General features: G+C 46.4%; 1 protein-coding gene across 4 annotated transcripts in view; it reads left to right on the forward strand.

The window, feature by feature from the left end:
• The first annotated feature begins 316 nt into the window (after positions 1–316).
• SETBP1 (SET binding protein 1) overlaps positions 317–17,759 on the forward strand; it is a 409,029-nt gene continuing 391,586 nt past the window's right edge. For 3 of the 4 annotated variants that reach the window (XM_059881067.1, XM_024984548.2, XM_024984552.2), the window contains exon 1: positions 317–942. The gene's annotated coding sequence lies outside the window, so the exon portion shown is untranslated. Of the gene's footprint in view, positions 943–1,554; positions 11,161–17,759 lie in introns of those variants that run through there. The other variant, XM_059881068.1, reaches the window with a different exon arrangement.

The following is a 17,759-nucleotide window of genomic DNA, read 5'->3' on the forward strand; positions in this document are numbered from 1 at the left end:
GTGGGCTGGGCAAGCGCTGGTGTGGGGTGCCCGCACCCCTGCCGAGGCAGATCGCGGGGTGGCGGTCCCCGCTGGGCTCTGCCGCGAGGCCGCTGCGATCCTCCCCCTCCCCCGCCCGCGCCCTCCCCCTTCCTTTCACTAGGACTCCGGGACTCGAGAGAGGGCGCGGGAGGCAGCCACTCGGGCCCGACCCCACTCCAGCGCTCGCCGGGGACGCGGGCGGGTGGCGAGGGGACGCGGCGGGGGCGCGGGGCGGGCGCGGCCATGGAGCGGCGGCGGCGGCGGCGGTGGCAGCACTAGCGACCGCGGGCAGACGAGCGGGCGGGCTGGGCCGCCCGGCGCCGCGGACCGAACTGCACAGCTCAGCAAAAGCGCCCTCGCCCTTCGCGCGCTGCCTCCTGCGAGCCCGAACCCGGCAACATTTTTTTTTAAGGCTCCAATCCATCCTTTGAAGAAAAGGAAAAAAAAAAAAAAATAGCATTGATTGGATAGACTGGGATATATATATATAATTTGGGAGGGGGGTTCCTGCTAAAATTAGCCGGGCCCGCGGCGCGCGGTGTGCGAGTGTGTGCGTGCGGGTGTGTGTGTGTGTGTGTGTGTGTGTGTGTGTGTGTGTGTGAATGTGATTACTCCAGGACTCCTCGGGCTCCGGAGACGCCATTTTCCCCCTTGATATCTCTCTCTGTAAATCGGTGGCGCGGCGGAGGCGGCCGCGCCGGGCGGGAAGCGCGGGGCCGGCCGGGGCGCCCGCCGCTCGCCTCCGCCTCCGCGCGCCCGGGGGCCCCGGCGCCCCCCGAGCGAGGGCGGCCCGCCCGCGGCTCGCCGTGTGACAGATGCTCATCGCCATGGAGTTGCCGCAGCAGCACCTTCGGGGGCTCGGGCGAGCGACGGGAGCCGGGATCTGACCGAGCGCCGGGGCCAGCGGAGCCGGAGCCGTGGGTGAGCACGCGCAGCGACCTTGGCCCGGGAGCTCGGCGCCCAGCCTCCCGCCGCGCCGCGGGCCCCCGCACGCCCGGGGCCAGGGGCGGTGTGTGTTCTCTGCGTGCAAAAGTTAACGCTGCCTCGCCGGGGCTTTGACTTTGCACCGGCGGGAACTGGGAGACCGGGCCGAAGGGGCGGGATGCCGGTCCCGGCGAGGCTGCGGAGGATGGGCGCGATTCCGGCCAGCCGGCCGTGGGCAAAGATGCTGGCTCATTTGAAGTGACTCGGTGGTGGCGGCGAGGGTGGCAGCGTCGGGCTGGAGGTCTGGGACCTTATTGAGTTCGGCCTAATCTGATCCCCCCCCCACCCACTCCGCCCCGGCCTTCCCCCTCCCCCCGCCTTTTGCACCCTCCCTCCCTCCCTCCGTCCGGCCGCCGACTGCTGGGGCTCGCGGGTTTGGCGTTGGTGGAGTGGACTCAAGAGGGGGAGGGGGTAGGGAAAGGAGTGGGAAGGCGGCAGGATATTTTTTTCCCCTCTCTCTTTGTAACTTGCAGGTTAAGTGGAGCTAGAGAGCTACATTGTATCTAGTTGGATTTTGGGGGTGGGTGGGTAGGTTGGTGGTGGTGGGGGGGAATGTATCAGAATCTAACGTGTGGTTAATAGAAAGAAGAACAGGGAAGAAGTGGTCCAGCCGGCGAAGGTTGGTGTGTGCTTGTGTCGTAGCTCTGTGTTAGTCTTTTTCTTAAAATCTTAATCAATGGATCTGAGTCTCTCTCGTGCTCTCCGGTTTTGGGACTCTGAAAAGACAGGAATTCCCTTAAAAGCAGACGAATGCCCTTTTTGAAAGCACGCATTGTGTGTGTTTCTAGAGGAGCCGTGGGCTTGGGAATTAACGACAGGCTTTCCCGTTCGGTGGTTTCCAGTGGGAAATAACTCCTGAAAGGGAGCCCTTCAGTATCGATTTATTGTTTTTGTCTTTCAAACCATTATCCCTTTGACTACAATACTGTCCAAGAAGTTCCACAGAGACAAAGTCAGGTAAACTGGACCGGGCAGATCTTTAGCAAGATGGTGATAACGCTGATGCTGTTTTTGGTGTCTGTTTGTGATAGAAGCTTTGTTGGGTAATAGCAATTTCTGATCGGTAGAGCATGCTGGCTCTACAAAAATAAGTAACTACCGAAATGCTGTCTTCCAGTCCCCATCCCCGACAGGCTGCACACACCCCTCCTCCCACAACCCGCACCAGTTACAATTCTGAAATAGGATCCAACTGGAAATATTTTCTTTGGAGATCGGAAAGTTGTGCAATTGGAAGTATGAGATGAGGCTAGAGGTACTGCTGGTGTGGGGAGGGGGTTCTTACTGCCCCTTGATGCTGCATTTATTCTTTATGTGTGCCTATGTGGGTTCTGATGGTGTACATATTGGTCTAAGAGGACTGTTGAGGGAAGGATTTCCGATTCATTTCCGCTTCAAATAAACTGTCCTGATAATCTCATGGTTGACATCTAATGCTAAAAGGCCAATTTGTGTGTCTCTTTATCCCTGCAGAAGCTCTCCTCTGAAAGGGCAGTTTATTTTGGAATTCTACCACAGCTACTTTTTCTTTCAAGCCTCCCCATCCCCTCCACCACTATCCACACCTTTTAAAAAAGTTAGTTGGAGTCCATGGTCTTTATGGAAATACTAATATTACTTGTTTTCCTCTTACATTATTTTTAAAAATTCTGTTCCTTTTCATTCCTTTACTCTTCATCCTGTTTTTCCTTTCCTGTAGTTTTGTGCAAAATCTAACTTTATAAAGTTATTATTGCCAAAACTGTCTGGCAGTCTTGCCCCATCTCTTACTATCCTGTAGTTTACACAGGTAGATCAGGTTGCCCTTCCCAGCCCATCTTTATCCTCAAAACATGTGTGTAGGTGTGCACATGCATGCTCATGTGTTTTGGAAGGGCAGGAGTGGGCTCAGAAAGAAGAGCATGGAGAGGAGAGGAGAGGAAGGGTGTTGTTCTATGCGGCCACATCTGCAACACTGGGGCCAGACCAGCAGGCTCCGAGAGAGTTACCCTCACACACCCCAGTTGAATGTTGTTTGGCTGGGATGGGGAGGTGGAGCCAACTGTTCAGGGGCCTGTGAGGGAGGAGAAAGTTTGTAGCACTTTAAAATGTAGCCAGTTTACAATCCTTGGTCACTCCTTCCCCTTTCTCCTGCTTTTTGTGACTTCTGCCATTCCAAGACTCCTGAAAGGAGACATGATCTCTTTTGCTCTCACTTGGAAGTCCCAGTGAAGTTGAAGATGCAGTATTGTCCTCTGTACTTAATTACTTTGCCTGCTACCAAAGAAGGGCTTTAGGGCAGATCAGAAGAGTATGGCTAAACACAGAGATTTGCCAACTTCAGGGAATGTAGCCTGAGAAGACAGGAGACCAGGTATGCAGAAAGTGCTGCTTTGCACACCATCTCCCCTCCCCCATTAAGAAAATAAAAGTCTTAGTCTTGGGAAGTTGAATCGGTGTTAGAGCTGGGCTCTGGAAACTGCTAGCCACTATAGTAATCTGAGCGGGGGCAGAGGGGAGGAGGTGGTGAGTGAATGCTATCGGAAGCCAGAGGAGGAAAGCAGACTTGTTTCTGTTAGCAGGGAAAATAGATGTGTCAGTGAAATAAACAAATTGGAGGTGGGGAATGGTTTGTAGTGAATACAAGGATGATTGACTGAGAGGCAGTGATATGGTTTGGAAGGGGCCAGTTATAGCTTGGGAGATAGTATCAACTGCCTTATGTGTTCACGAATGGGCTGGGCAAGTGAACGGGTGTAATCTGACCTTTTGTATGTTAACATCAGAACATCCCACAGGAAGGCATCGCTGGCAAGCCCTGTTCTGCACTTCACACAGGGGAAGCCTAGGGGTATCCTCGAGTGAACCAAGGAGCCCCTTTGGTACCACAAGGACTTCTGGTCCTGTGTGTGCATTATTCATGGTAGGCTACTTTGTAAGTCACTTGACCTAAAAATGAGGGCTGAGGGCAAAGAGAAAACAGTACTTGGAATCTTTGTAGAAAATTTAGTTGAAAATGGTCAGTGGGGGGAGGCAGGAGTTTGTTGAAGAAGAAATAAATAGGTAGGTACTTTCCCCTGGATTCCTGATTCCATTTCTGCTGTTATCTTGACTTTCATTTCCATTAGGAGCAGAATCAATACTTCACTGGCACAAAAAATGTACCTCTAGGAGCGCAGAGTTCTTTTAACCTGGTCATTATTTTTAGCTGTACTTTAGTCTCTGCTCTGAAGTCTATATGATATGCAAAAGGAGGAAGATGAGAGGTTGGCTGGTTGGATGGGACATCCTTTCTGGAGTTTGTAGAGACACTGAAACTTGGCTGGGCCTCAGCAACTCAGAATGCCAGTTTTTCCCTTGGAGACTTGAAGTTTTAATTGAAACCAGATAGCTATTGAGAGTGGACCTGGCCAATGAGATCTTGTTTTCTTCACTGCTCAGGAATGGAAAATAAATAATTTTTGCTGATGGCATTTCAAGTTGCTTCAGTTTTGTTCCTGCCAGGAGAATGGGATAAATTATTATTAACACATTAATGTTGTCAGAAGTTGCAATGCCTTAAAAAAGGAGATAATGTTACTGAGTTTGCTCAGGGACCCACTGTGTGGGATCTGTCTCTTCGGGATGGAGGAGTAGGGAGCAGAGACAGGAGGCTGCTCTTGTCCTGAAGGGGTAGCACTGCCCTGAGAAAAGGAAGCTCATAGAGTCCTGGCCACATATCGCTGCGCTTGGCCCTTGGGTTCTGCGAAGAAGGGTACGAAACAGTCCAGTCCCATTGCTATCCTATGATCTTATGGTACACTGTGAAACCTGCTGAGCTTCCCAGAATGTTTTGGGTCAGGATTAAACAAGGAGTTGGCTCAGTGGGTAAAAAATCTCCCTGAAGTGCAGGAGACACAGGAAATGTGGGTTCGATCCCTGGGTCAGGAAGATCCCCTGGAGGAGGAAATGGCAACCCACTCCAGTATTCTTGCCTGGCAAATTCCATAGACAGAGGAGCCTGGTGGGCTGCAGTCCATGGCGTCGCAAAGAGTCAGACACAACTGCTCATGCATGCATGTGCATAAATAAGGAGCCCAGTCATCAGATCTAGCCATAGGTTTGAACTTCATTTAGAATTGTTTCTAAAGGAAACCCTGGTGTTTCACAAACTCTTCATGAAACTGCAGATACTTTTGGGCAGCCAAACACTTGATAAGTGCAGAAAAGTAAACACCAAGATGCCCACAGAATGTACTACTTCATGAATTCAGGGGAAAGATGCCAACTTACATTTTTGTTTGGCTTTAAGTATTTATGTCCATTTTCGCTTAGCTTTACTACTAGATTCTTATGCCCCCTTAGACACACTGGGTTGAGACAATACCAAGTATTGGGGGAAACTGGTGACCGTAGATGACTGAGTCCAACTTAGTGGCCCTTACATTTCATATCCGGAATTTTCAGAATCGGGTCAGAGCAGCTTCCCTTTCAGAGTTGGTTTTCTTACCCCCTTAAGCGAGTACCCTCTAAGATTGAGGAAAGATTTTTTTTTTAATGGCCTTTGGTGTAGAAACCTGCAGTTGACTTTCTGTCCAGTTCAGAGCAAATAAGCCAGGGTCAGATGGAGAATGTGAGCATCCCTGAAGTCCACAGGATCTCTTGGGAGGAAGCAGCTACCCCTTTCCAGGAGCTGATGATGGGTTGTCATCAGCAGATCCATGAGAAATAAATTACAGGCAAGGCCAGCTAAGCTGACCCCCAGGCAGGTAGAGGCTTCTACCTTTCCAAGTGCTGGAAAGGAAGAAGGGATGAATGGTGAGTCGATAAGAGTTTTAGAACTTTGCCACCTTGGAAAAATGTTTCTCTGACCCAATATACCTTTTTGCATCAAAACAAACTTTTTTATATCCACGGCACTTTTCTTTTCAAAACTATCTTTATATCACATTTGCCCCCTTGATTTTCTAAGGCGGGAAGCTAGGTAAGCCTTTTATCCCCTTGCAGAAGATGAGGCCACTGATGTAATGACTTGCTGAAATGACACAAGTTGGTGGCCCACATGGGACCAGATGGCTCTGATAAAGTGTGAAGAGCATCACACCTGAAGTGACAAGATCTGCCTTGGATTTTGTCCCTATTATTTCCCAGCTAAGTGTCCCTGGAAAGTTATTTAACCTCTTCGAGCCTCAGTAAACTAATCAGTAAAATAAGGATAAAAGATGCTTACCCTGCCTACTTCACAGGGGTTTTGAGGATTAAATAATACCAGCTAATTTCTATAATTGAACTCTGAGAGGATTTCCACGCTGCCTCCTGGAAACTGGTGTCTGGGATTGTTGTCACCATCGCTTGGAGATTAATAGCTTCTTGGTATGCCTAGAAATGCCTGTAGGGGCCCCTTGTGTTCTAAGACAGTCAGGGAATAGTTGTTTTGTGCTCTTGAGTTGACCAAAGGAAAAAGAAAATGTGTATAGTATATGTATTTCAGATCAGTTGAATTCTTGGATACCTACTTTGCATATATATCTGAGATCAAGAGTCTCAGATAGTATTGAATTTGGACTCAAGGATGCACTAATGGATCCTTGAGTCCAAATTCAATACTGTCTGAGACTCTTGATCTCAGATATATATGCAAAGATATATATGCACTAAGAATTCCTTCTCATTCTTAACTCTTCAAGGAAAAAAGAAAAAAGACATGGAGAGCCACAGAGAGGACAGGTAATGGGTGGTGAGTGTGTGTGTGTGTGTGTGTGGGGGGGTTTCCATCAGGGAGCCACAGTGGCTGAGAAATGACAGTCAAGACAGAATTTGTATCCTCTCTAAAGAACAGAACCGATAGCAAGATTGTATCTGTCCCAGCAAACCCAGAAAGTTCTCTCGAATCAGGGTCGATCTTCACAGACTCTTCTGCATTGCCCCCCTTTCTCTTTCCCATGATTCCTGGCTCGCCCTGCTCAGCAGCCTGCACTGGGCATGTTGCAGAACTCACCGGTGAACCTCGTTTAATGCAGCACACATAGGCCTCTGTTCCCTTTAGACTGATTTCCTTGTTGGCCCTGAGCACTTGTACACTTGTCCACCTCCACACTTCTGCTCCTTCTGTGTCACCGCCTTCTCTCTGAAAGTGTCCCAACTGGTCCCTTTTAGCCAGAGTGTCTACCTCTTAGGACACCTGACCAGCTCTCAGTTCTTCACCGCCGTTTCCAGAGCATTTCAGGATTAAAGCACTTGCCGGGCATCTGGCTTATACTGCTTTGCTCTTCGTTGTCAGTCACCTCTCCAGGCTGTGAGTCCTTGAAGGATGGGGCCAAGGTTGCCCCCACAAAGTCCTACTTATGAATGATTTCTGAGAATGAATGAATCACAGAATGTATGCAGCGATAGAATATTAAAAGTGAATGTTGTTTAAGATACATGAAAGCTCTGCACAGTGAAGCAACACAATGAGAATCTCTTAGACAAAGTGAATAATAAGCACTTATGTCAATGACTTTTTATATTTTTGGCTATCTTTCAGGGGCAATCACCCACTCTCAGTTATTCCCGCAAAGCCTGAGAGTTAATGATGCTTTACTGCATGTACATCTTATCAGTCAGTGATTCACTTATTCATTCAATCATCAAAATATTTATTAAGTACCTACTAGAGCCTGCTCGCCACTCTCGCCCACATAGCTCTTGACTTTCTCTGAAAATTTCGATTGCATTTTTTGTCCACCACACTCATTTTGGCACTTAACCATGCAATCTTCTTTGTTACTTAAGTCCAAGTGCTTCTCACTCCTTGGTGACTGAGTGCGCCTGGCTGCAGTAGAAAAGAAGGCTGAGCAGAGAAATGCACTCAGAAGGGAAAGTTCTGGGCACGGGCTCCTGCAAGACTGGTGGCAGGCTGGATTGGCCCCCGGTCAGCACGTGGTATAGGATAATCCTTTCTGCTCCTTAGCTTGAGCCACAGTAAAGAGAAAGAGTTTGGATTATTGTGGACGAGGGGCCCCTTCTGAAATTCTGTGACTCTATAGGCAGAAGTGTCCCAGGATTTTAAAGGTTTCTTAAAGCTCAGAACTCCTCAACCTCATTTAGTAGCACCCCAACAACTGTCTACATTACTCCCACTAAGACATCGTGACCTTTGCTAAGTGTTTGCTGTGGTGAGAGTTACAGAAGGAGACATGGGACCAGGAGAAACTCAAAGAGCCAGGCTTGGGGACACGGAAAGAAGAGGAGGGGGATGATTAGTTAAATGTAAAGAAATACGATAGTGAATAACGTGGAAGAAAGAAAAGGATTGATCCGGTACATCTTTTGAAAACTGGCCCCTGTTGATGAAGTGACCAAATTGAGACAAGGGAAATGGCTTGTCTCAGACAAAGCAGACGAAGATGGCTTCTGGAAAATCTGTACTGTATTCCCTTTCTGGGCTTTGCTTACTACTTCTGTGCTCAGTAGGCGTTTGGAATCTCTGCTGTGGTTGCTTTTGGACCTCATGGGTCTAGGGGGCTAGGCATTGTTTTCTTGTGTAGATTCAGTGGGCATAAAGGTTAGGGCTATGCCTGTGCTCCTGGGATGTCTGTTCAATCTTCACATCAGAGTCTGCCCTTTCATGGCCTGTGTTCAATAACAATGCGTGAATTGGTTTGCATGCATTTTGAGATGAGAGGGAGTGACCTGCAGTTTGTCCAAAGCCAGAGGCCTCTGAGGTTAGGGTTGGGGTGGAAATAGGAAAATTGGGTTTTGACCTGAGTTCAGCAGTCATTCTGAGTTACCTAGGAGCACACTGTTTGAGTATTTCAGACCAGCAAGGCTCTACAAGCTACTGAGATGCTTCAGTTACTTTTACTCTAGGACTTGGGATATGAAAAAAAAAAAAAGGCAAGCAACTCGATTAGTCTAATTAGGTACAAAGAAATGTCTTCATTATTCCTTTTATTTGTTTAAGATTGAGAGATTTGTCAGTGGAAAGATTGGGCTTGGGGGGTTTCAGCTTGGGTCTGGAAAGATGTAGATGCTGGAGATGGTAAATTTGATGAATCCGATGTTGTAGCCTGAGAACTCCCATTAGAAGCAATTGGGGCACAGTTGTGCTTGTAGCAAAATAATAAACTCTGGGTGGCAAGTCCCTTGCAGTTGTTGGGTGGTATGTCTGTGACCTATTATTATTCAAGCAATGAGAGTTTTGACTTTTTTTTTTTAAGTATTGATTCATAATGGTGACTAAAAAGGATGATTTGATGTGAAAGCCCTGTGGGCCTTCTCTCTGCTCATTATTTTGTACTCTGGAGCTCAATTACAGTTGGGTTTTGGATCCACAAATGTTTGTTAAAGTCTCAGCATTGTAGTTTGTGCCATTGTTCTTGGCAATGTTGGGTGAGAAAGGTCTGGTATGAGATGGGGCTTTTGCCCTTGACGAATGGACAGTATATCTCAAGAGACAGGCTTAGCTCAAATGGAAAGCATCAGTCTGCAGCCAAAATGGGAGCATGATCTAAGTGGAATTAGCTATTTGGGTGATCAGGGATAAAGTACAGTCGGGGAAGGCTTCAAGAATGTTGTGGTTTTAGGTTTGATGGTAGAACTGGAACCAGGGGACATTCTTGGTGTCCCAGTTAGCTTTGGCACAAGAGCAGAGATGGGACAGAGTTTGAATGTGAATTTGAAATTGCCACCAGGAAACAGATGCTAATTGTGATCATGTACTGCATCTGACAGGAACAAGGAGGCCCTGATGCTGAAGGTCCAGCTGGCTGATATTGAGCCACAGGTCACTACAGCAGACACCTTGCTGGTCTGAAGTCTCCTGACAGCAGCGGAAAGAACGACACTTAGGGCCCACTAAACTAGGCCTCATTTACATTTAAACAGGAGTGTCATAGACTCTGATGGGTGCTGTGGGGACCCCAAGAGATGGAGAGGAAGTTGTCTCTGTTTGCAATCTGGTGGAAGACTCCTTAAGAACTCTTAAAAACAAGTGGAGGAGTAGAAGCAGGAGATGGTCCTCTAGGGCTCTGTGGAGTGAGTGTCAGTCAGCACAACAGATGGGGTGGGGTGCTGTGGGGAACGGGTCAAGGCTGTGTCTCCCGTGCTGAGATGGGAGCCATGACTGGAGTTTTCAGAATGTGAGGAGGGTAGGTGTGAGGAGCAGAGGTATGTGCCAGTTGGAGGAATTCCACACATGCCACACACAAGAAGATCCTGGCATCTGACTGTCCTGCCCACTACTAGTCCTGTTAGCCACCAGCTCTTCAGTGTGGAGTTCAAAAGAGGCATCTTTAGGACAAAAAAAAATAAAACTATGTGTAAGCATTCGGAATGGAATCAGCCACTTGGAGGAACAAAAAAGCTCTGTGACATGGGTGCTCATTTCCAGGAGTTTAAAACGTAATTGGAGAGAGACATGTTCAAATTTCAGTAACAATGCAATATTTAAATGTCAGTTCAGGATAGCTGAAGGAGAAATATCATAAAGGACAGGAAATGGAGCCAGTATTTGTTTACTCTCTGGTATGCCTAGCATCTCCTTTGTGGCAGAAGCGCAAACGTCTAAGTGTCAGATTACACTTTACGTTCTAATGACAGTGAGCAAAGCAGTTTTGAATCAGATGGTTGAGAAGTCAAGGAATTTGAATTAAGACTGAACAGGTAGTGCGGTCAAAATTAAGGGGCCTTGAAAGAAAGACTAGGGAAGTTATTATCTCTTCAGTTATTCAGTTTAGCTGCATTGCCCTCAGGTAACTCTACCATTTTCATCCCCAGTTTATATGTGGTATGGTGGAGGATCAGTTTAAGTGACTACTAATGCTGGATATTTCAAGACTTGGGGGCATTATGGTTCAATGGAAAGCAAATGACAGTTGGGGTCAGATAGAACTACCTATGTGATTTCAACAAATATCTCTACTTCCATTTTCTTATCTGTAAAATGGGTAAATCTCAGGTTTAAATCAACAAATAAACTTAACACTTATTATGTACTATTTCCATGTTCAAAGTTAGGATCATTTTCTTTACTATGTGGGTGTCTTCTTTAATACACTTACACAAAAGATATTATGATCACAGTTACTTCTTACAGGTGAACCCTACATATTTAACCTATTTAGGTGCTATTCTGTGTGTGTTATTTTTTTCTTTTCCTTGTAGAAGTTGGTGAAGAGATTAGGAGGCCGATGAGAAAACTGATGCCCAGAGAATGTAAGTGATGTGGCAAGTCGAATGGCAAACTGGTTTTAGAGCTCCCATGTATAAAAGCGGGCTTACCTTGTGGCTCAGCTGGTAAGGAATCCGCCTGCAGTGCAGGAGACCTGGGTTCCATCCCTGGGTTGGGAAGATCCTCTGGAGAAGGGAAAGGCTACCCACTCCAGTATTTTGGCCTGGAGAATTCCATGGACTGTGGTATGGTCCATGGGGTTGCAAAGAGTTGGACACGACTGGACAACTTTCACTCATGTATAAAAGTAGCTAGGAGCATTTGGCCAAAAGCTGGCATCACTTTGTTTTAGGGACATCATGATCTTTAAGTAAAAGCACAGACTTTGGAATCATACAAGCCTGAATTTGATTGTGGATCTGGCACAGGTAGTGTGTGCAGAGCAAATTGCCTCTCTAGACATTTGTATTTACATTTCCACATCTTTAGTATGAGGGTGTGTCTTTTGCATCACAGGGCTGTTGTCTAGATTAAATAGATAATGCCTATAGAGACCATTTATTATGCTCAACCCTTTCTCCCACTACAAGTGTGTGCTTTTCTTGACTGCATGGAGAAATGCAGAGAATGGGTAGTACACCCAAACCAGAGCTCCACCTTTAAACTGGAGGATTGGCCCAGGCAATGCTGTTGAGACCTTTCCCTGGGGGTCCAGTACCCAAGGATTCTACCATTGCATTGTGTTATTGGTTCCCAGAGGAGGCACTATTTTTGCAGCTAGAACTGGAACTGTTGATTAACAGTACGCGTTTGGCCTCCGGCCTCGGAAGTTTGATTCTGCCTCTCCGTGTCATGGAGATCCCTGAGCACAGAGACCAATTCTTAGTTTTGTGTTAGGCTAAACCAACAAAGGTCCGTCTAGTCAAGGCTATGGGTTTTCCAGTAGTCATGTATGGATGTGAGAGTTGGACTATAAAGAAAGCTGAGCGCCAAAGAATTGATGCTTTTGAACTGTGGTGTAGGAGAAGACTCTTGGGAGTCCTTTGGGCTGCAAGGAGATCCAATCAGTCCATCCTAAAGGAGATCAGTCCTGGGTGTTCATTGGAAGGATCCATGCTAAAGCTGAAACTCCAGTACTTTGGCCACCTCATGTGAAGAGTTGACTCATTGGAAAAGACTCTGATGCTGGGAGGGATTGGGGGCAGGAGGAGAAGGGGACGACAGAGGATGAAATGGTTGGATGGCATCACTAACTCAATGGACATGAGTTTGGGTAAACTCTGGGAGTTGGTGATGGACAGGGAGGCCTGGCGTGTTGCAGTCCATGGGGTCACAAAGAGTTGGACACGACTGAACAACTGAACTGAACTGAATAACTGAGCAGAGCTGCAGAGCCAGTAAAACCTATGAAGAGGTGTGGGGTACCAGCTCTGTCTTTGAAAGGTTTTTGATTGTCAAGTTGAGGAAAGAAGGCTCAGCAGCTGAGAAGGTTAGAGGTGAAGGGACAACAGAGTTCACCTCATCACCTCCCCTTTCTACAGATGTGGATGACAAGACCCTGGGAGAAAAAAAGAACTTGCCTAAGTCTACCTAGGGAGGCCTGGTGTGCTGCAATTCATGCGGTCGCAAAGAGTCAGACACGACTGAGCGACTGAACTGAACTGAACTTAGCTCCAAATGGCAGAGTGCAGAATTGAATCTGGAATTCGTGGTTGAATTAAGTCTTATTTCCTCCACAGGACAAACTAAGTACAAGAAGAAAGCAATAGTCAAACAACTTCAAAACACTCATTAGTGGATACAAATTAAACTACTTGTATGTGCTTCCCATTGTAAAGGGAGGTGGAGGAGGTTGGTCTCCAACTCCCAAACCACAGGCTTTACTTGGAATCTGGGAGGAGAAGGCAACATTTGGCCTAATGCCAGTGTGGGTGACACAGACTGTGGGAGTAAATCAAATTCACTTAAAGTTTTGAATACCCACTATGGTGATCCCAACATGATCTTTCATAAATATCTTGTTTTGATCTTCAATTACTCCTTACCCTTGAGGTAGGATTATTACCAAGTTTCCAAATGAAGCAAACAGTTTAAGTATAATTCCTGAAAACACAGTTGCTCACCGGAAAAGAGAGGTTAACTAATCTAAACCCATGACCTCAAAGCAGTGCTACTTCCATTCCTCTTTTCAAGAGGAAACATCATTTAGACACTTGCTGTGGGACACTTACTGAGTGTGTTCACTATTCTCTGGTATATGGTAGAGACCCACTTAAAACCCAGCCCCTTCCTTATGGAGTCTTTGGTCTGGTGGGAGAGATAAATAAGGGAACATTGCAATACAGTTTGCCAAATGCTTTGATAGCAGAATGCCCAGGAAAGTGAGAGTAAGAACATCTGTGAGTGTGACTGTGTATATGTGTGTATACATTTGTACACACAGAGAAAAGTACGAGAAAAGGAAGGCCCAAGTAGTCTTTATGAAGGGGGTGAAACTTGACCCAATTATTGAAGAATGGCTTAGAGATAACCAGGTGGTGAAGAAAGGACAGGCCAGCCAGAGGAATTAGGGAATTATATGAAGTTATGCAAGTCAATGGGATTTGGGCAAAGCTGCACCTCAGGACACGCTGCTCTACAATGTGCTGGATGGAGTACTCAGACAGTGCTGCTTGGAGGAGGTGATCTGTGGTCAGGAATGTACCATATAGGTGTGTGTGGTTCCATGCTAAGTTGCTTCAGTTGTGTCCAACTCTTTGTGACGCTATGGACTGTAGCTCACCAGGCTTCTCTGTCTGTGGGATTCTCCAGGCAAGAATACTGGAGTAGGTTGCCATGCTCCCCTCCAGGGGATCTTCCTGACCCAGGGATCGAATCTGTGTCTCCTCTGGCTGCTGTATTGCAGGCAGATTCTTTACCCCTGAGCCACCAGGGAAGTCCACGTAACATAATAAAGTCACTGAGTCTGATCTGCATTCTCTGCTGGAGACCACTGCTGTGTTTGCAGGGTCAGAGAGCTGTGTGCAGAGCTGCCTTTGGCCTCACTGACTGAAGCTGGCAAGGGTTGGATTGTTTCCCTAGTGGCTCAGGGAAGGCCAAGGCAGGAGACGTGGGTTCAGTCCCTGGGTTGGGGAGATCCCCTGGAGAAGAATATGGCAGCCCACTCCAGTATTTGTGCCTGGGAAATCCCATGGGCAGAGGAGCCTCGTGGACTGTAGTCCGTGGGGTCAGAAAAGAGTCAGACATGACTTATTGGCTAAACAACAACAACATGGGTTGGATGCTTGATCACTTCATCGGTGTTTATGGAGCTTTTACTCTGTGTTTCTGTAGCAGGTAGACTTTCAGACCAGGGCCTGAATAATGAAAAGGCATTAACTCAAGGGGGCAAAAGAGGATCCCAGACACACGTAAAATCCCTCAAGAGGAAAAGGCCACTTCTGACTCTCCACCTAAATACCTTAGAAGACACATGGAAAGATGAATGCTCAACCACTCCAATGCAGAAGTCAGACAGATGATCCATCTCTTGCTGGAATTTGAGAAGGGATTCTTACATATGCCGACGAGCCTCAGTTAAAAATACAGTTGCTTCCCTATCTGAAGCCACAGAGGCTCACACTCCATCCTTTTACACAATTTGTCCCTTTGAGATCCGAAACTTACAATTTCTGTCAACAAGAAAACTAGGCCGTCATCAGATCTTCCGCATGGACAACTTTAATAAAACAACCAAAGACTGTCTCTTCCCTAACATCATTATACATATTCTCAAAGTCTACAGCTTTCAGAGAACATAGGCAAGACTGGAGGAGGGAGGTTTGGGAGGAGATTTTGACTTCTGGGCAGAGACATTTCCTCAAGGAAAGTTCTGAGGAAGACATAAAGAGTCTCTGGGACAGTGCACATTGTGCATTTCAGCTATTCGGAGTTGTAAAGAAATTGACGGAAGAACCTGCAAACAGTAGTATGTAGATGTTTGCTATCAGTGGTGTAAATGCTTAATGCTTCGTTCTCCAGATTTTTTTTTTTTAAGCCCTGATTTGTTAAGTTTGCTGTTCTTGTGGTATAAACACTCCCACCATAGCTGATTTTCAAGCTATCAACTTGACATTATTGAAGGTGGAGTTGGGAAGAACTAACATGGATGGGCTCTAATGAGCCCCAGCACACCACTGTTTGCGAGGAACTGAGGTGACCAGATCACTGATAACAGCCATAGCTCTGAGAGGAGGACTATGATTGACTTCAAGCTGAATAGAAGGTGGAGTCAAAAGGTTGTCTAGTACTTTCTTTGTAGACCAAGGCTGCCTTGCATGGCTTTTTCTTCATTAGAGCGTGAGTAAAGAGAAAGAATAAAACACAAGACCTTAGGGATGAAATACTCAGAACAAGGGCTTCCCAAGTAGGTCAGTGGTAAAGAATCCGCCTGTCAAGGAAGGAGATCTAGGTTCAATTCCTGGGTTGGGAAGATCCCCTGAAGGAGGAAATGGCAACCCACTGCGGTATTCTTGTCTGAAAAATTCCATGGGCAGAAGTGCCTGGAGGGCTACAGTCCATGTGGTCACAGAGAGCTGGGTATGACTGAGTGGCTGAGCACCAGCCCTAGCACTCAGAACAAGGAAGAAAGAATAGTATAATGATATTATTTACAACAGTAGCAAAATAGGAATTTTAGACTGCTACCAGACATCAGCAACAGAAAGAATCATGACCACCCCCCACCTCCCCTACACCCCCACCCCCCAATGCCCCGCCCCTGGCCTCCCGGAGGGTGGGGAGGGGGGTGGGAAGGACCATAAAGTAACAAAGAGAGAGCATTATGAGATGAAAAAGCATCAGAATTAGCAGAAAGAAGGATGGATAAAGTAAGAAAGATCAGGGATGCAAAATGTGTAATGCAAAATTAAACATCCACAGGTCAATCTGCAAAGGGAAGATGAAAGACAAAATTAAATTGGTGTTATGGACCTTAGATTAGGGAAGGCTCTCGCATGATGCAAAATAAAGAAATAAAAACAGTGAGAGAGAAAATGAGAGAAATGGAGAACAGAGAGTAGAGTTCTAAACTGAGGTAAAAAAAAAAAAAGAAAGAACCACTGAATAGAAGAAATAGCCAAAGGAATAATTGAAGGGAATGATTCTGAATTAGAAATAACCTGCACTTCAGATCCAAAAGTCTCACTCTGTTCCAGGAAAAATAAGTAAGATCCACATTCCTCATATTGTTGTTAATAAAATTGTACTATAATAAAAAAAATTTTCAATTAGAAAAGCATAAAACTCATTGTCTAGAAAGGAAACAAAACCAGGCTGGCTTCCATTTTCTCTTCTTTTACTTTAAGTTCTAGAAGACCTTCTACAGAGTTTTGAGGGGAAAAAGTTCTGGCCTGAGGATTATATGGGTAGCCTACTGTCTTCCACAATGTAAAGATGAAAGACGTGTCCAGCTTTATGGAATTAGCAGAATAAAGAGCTGAGGTAGGGGTGAGGATGTGGAGTTCTGAGGGAGTTTGGGAAAGGTCAAGAATGAGGCAGCAGACTCTTCCGATATTTGTCATTGTTTGCCTTTAAGACCTTATGAATTGTATGTGTTATTTAAAAACTTATAAGAAGCATGTAGTTCCATTAGAAAAAAAGATAAAAAACTATAATGAGGAAGATCAGGAAGTCATCTTTCCCCCCATTTTATTGATGAGACAGTGAGGCTAAAAGAGTCTTATGAGGGATCCTAGGTGTCAGAACTAGGTCCAGAGTCCACATCTTTTGACTCCTGTTATATAAGCGATGGAGAAGGCCCTGGCACCCCACTCTAGTACTCTTGCCTGGAAAATCCCATGGATGGAGGAGCCTGGTGGGCTGCAGTCCATGGGGTCCCTAGGAGTCGGACACGACTGAGTGACTTCACTTTCACTTTTCACTTTCATGCATTGGAGAAGGAAATGGCAACCCACTCCAGTGTTCTTGCCTGGAGAATCCCAGGGATGGTGGAGCCTAGTGGGCTGCCATCTATGGGGTCGCACAGAGTCAGACACGACTGAAGTGACTTAGCAGTAGCAGTAGCAGTATATAAGTGAAGGGCTGTATCAGTTCTACCAGGCTGACACTTTGGAAAGCACTAGTCAGCGTGATGATGGTCTGAATGTGCCCTGGAAGCAAAGCAGATAGGAGAGGTAGATAATCATGGGAAGCCCAGCATGAGGAGATTTGTGTATTTATTAATTCAATCAACCAACATTTCTCAAGTGCCCATTATTCATTGGGCACTGTTCTAGGTGTTGGGATTGCATAGATGAATAAAATGCCACTGATGAACGGTAAGCAAGAATTCCCTTTGAATATAAAGTAGTAGTGCTTTTTGGTAAAGTCAGTTGGTAGGGGTAAGCACATAGACCAGGCAAAGTCTAAGCCCATTAGAACTTCCTAGAGGGCTTGGTACCAGCCAGAGTGCTGGGTCTATCCCTGCAGCCATGGGTGGGGCTTGAGAATTGGCATTTCCACCAAGTTCCAGGATTAGTAAGAGTTCCCTCAAGGCTGCAGGTGGAGAGTGTGTTCTAGACTAGGAAAAATTCTTCCATTTTACAGATCATGGAGAAGAGAGGATGTACTTACTCCCTGGGACACATCTGGGTCGTGAAGCACA

This window comes from Bos taurus, chromosome 24 (assembly GCF_002263795.3).
Source record: "Bos taurus isolate L1 Dominette 01449 registration number 42190680 breed Hereford chromosome 24, ARS-UCD2.0, whole genome shotgun sequence".
Classification (NCBI taxonomy): Eukaryota; Metazoa; Chordata; class Mammalia; order Artiodactyla; family Bovidae; genus Bos; species Bos taurus.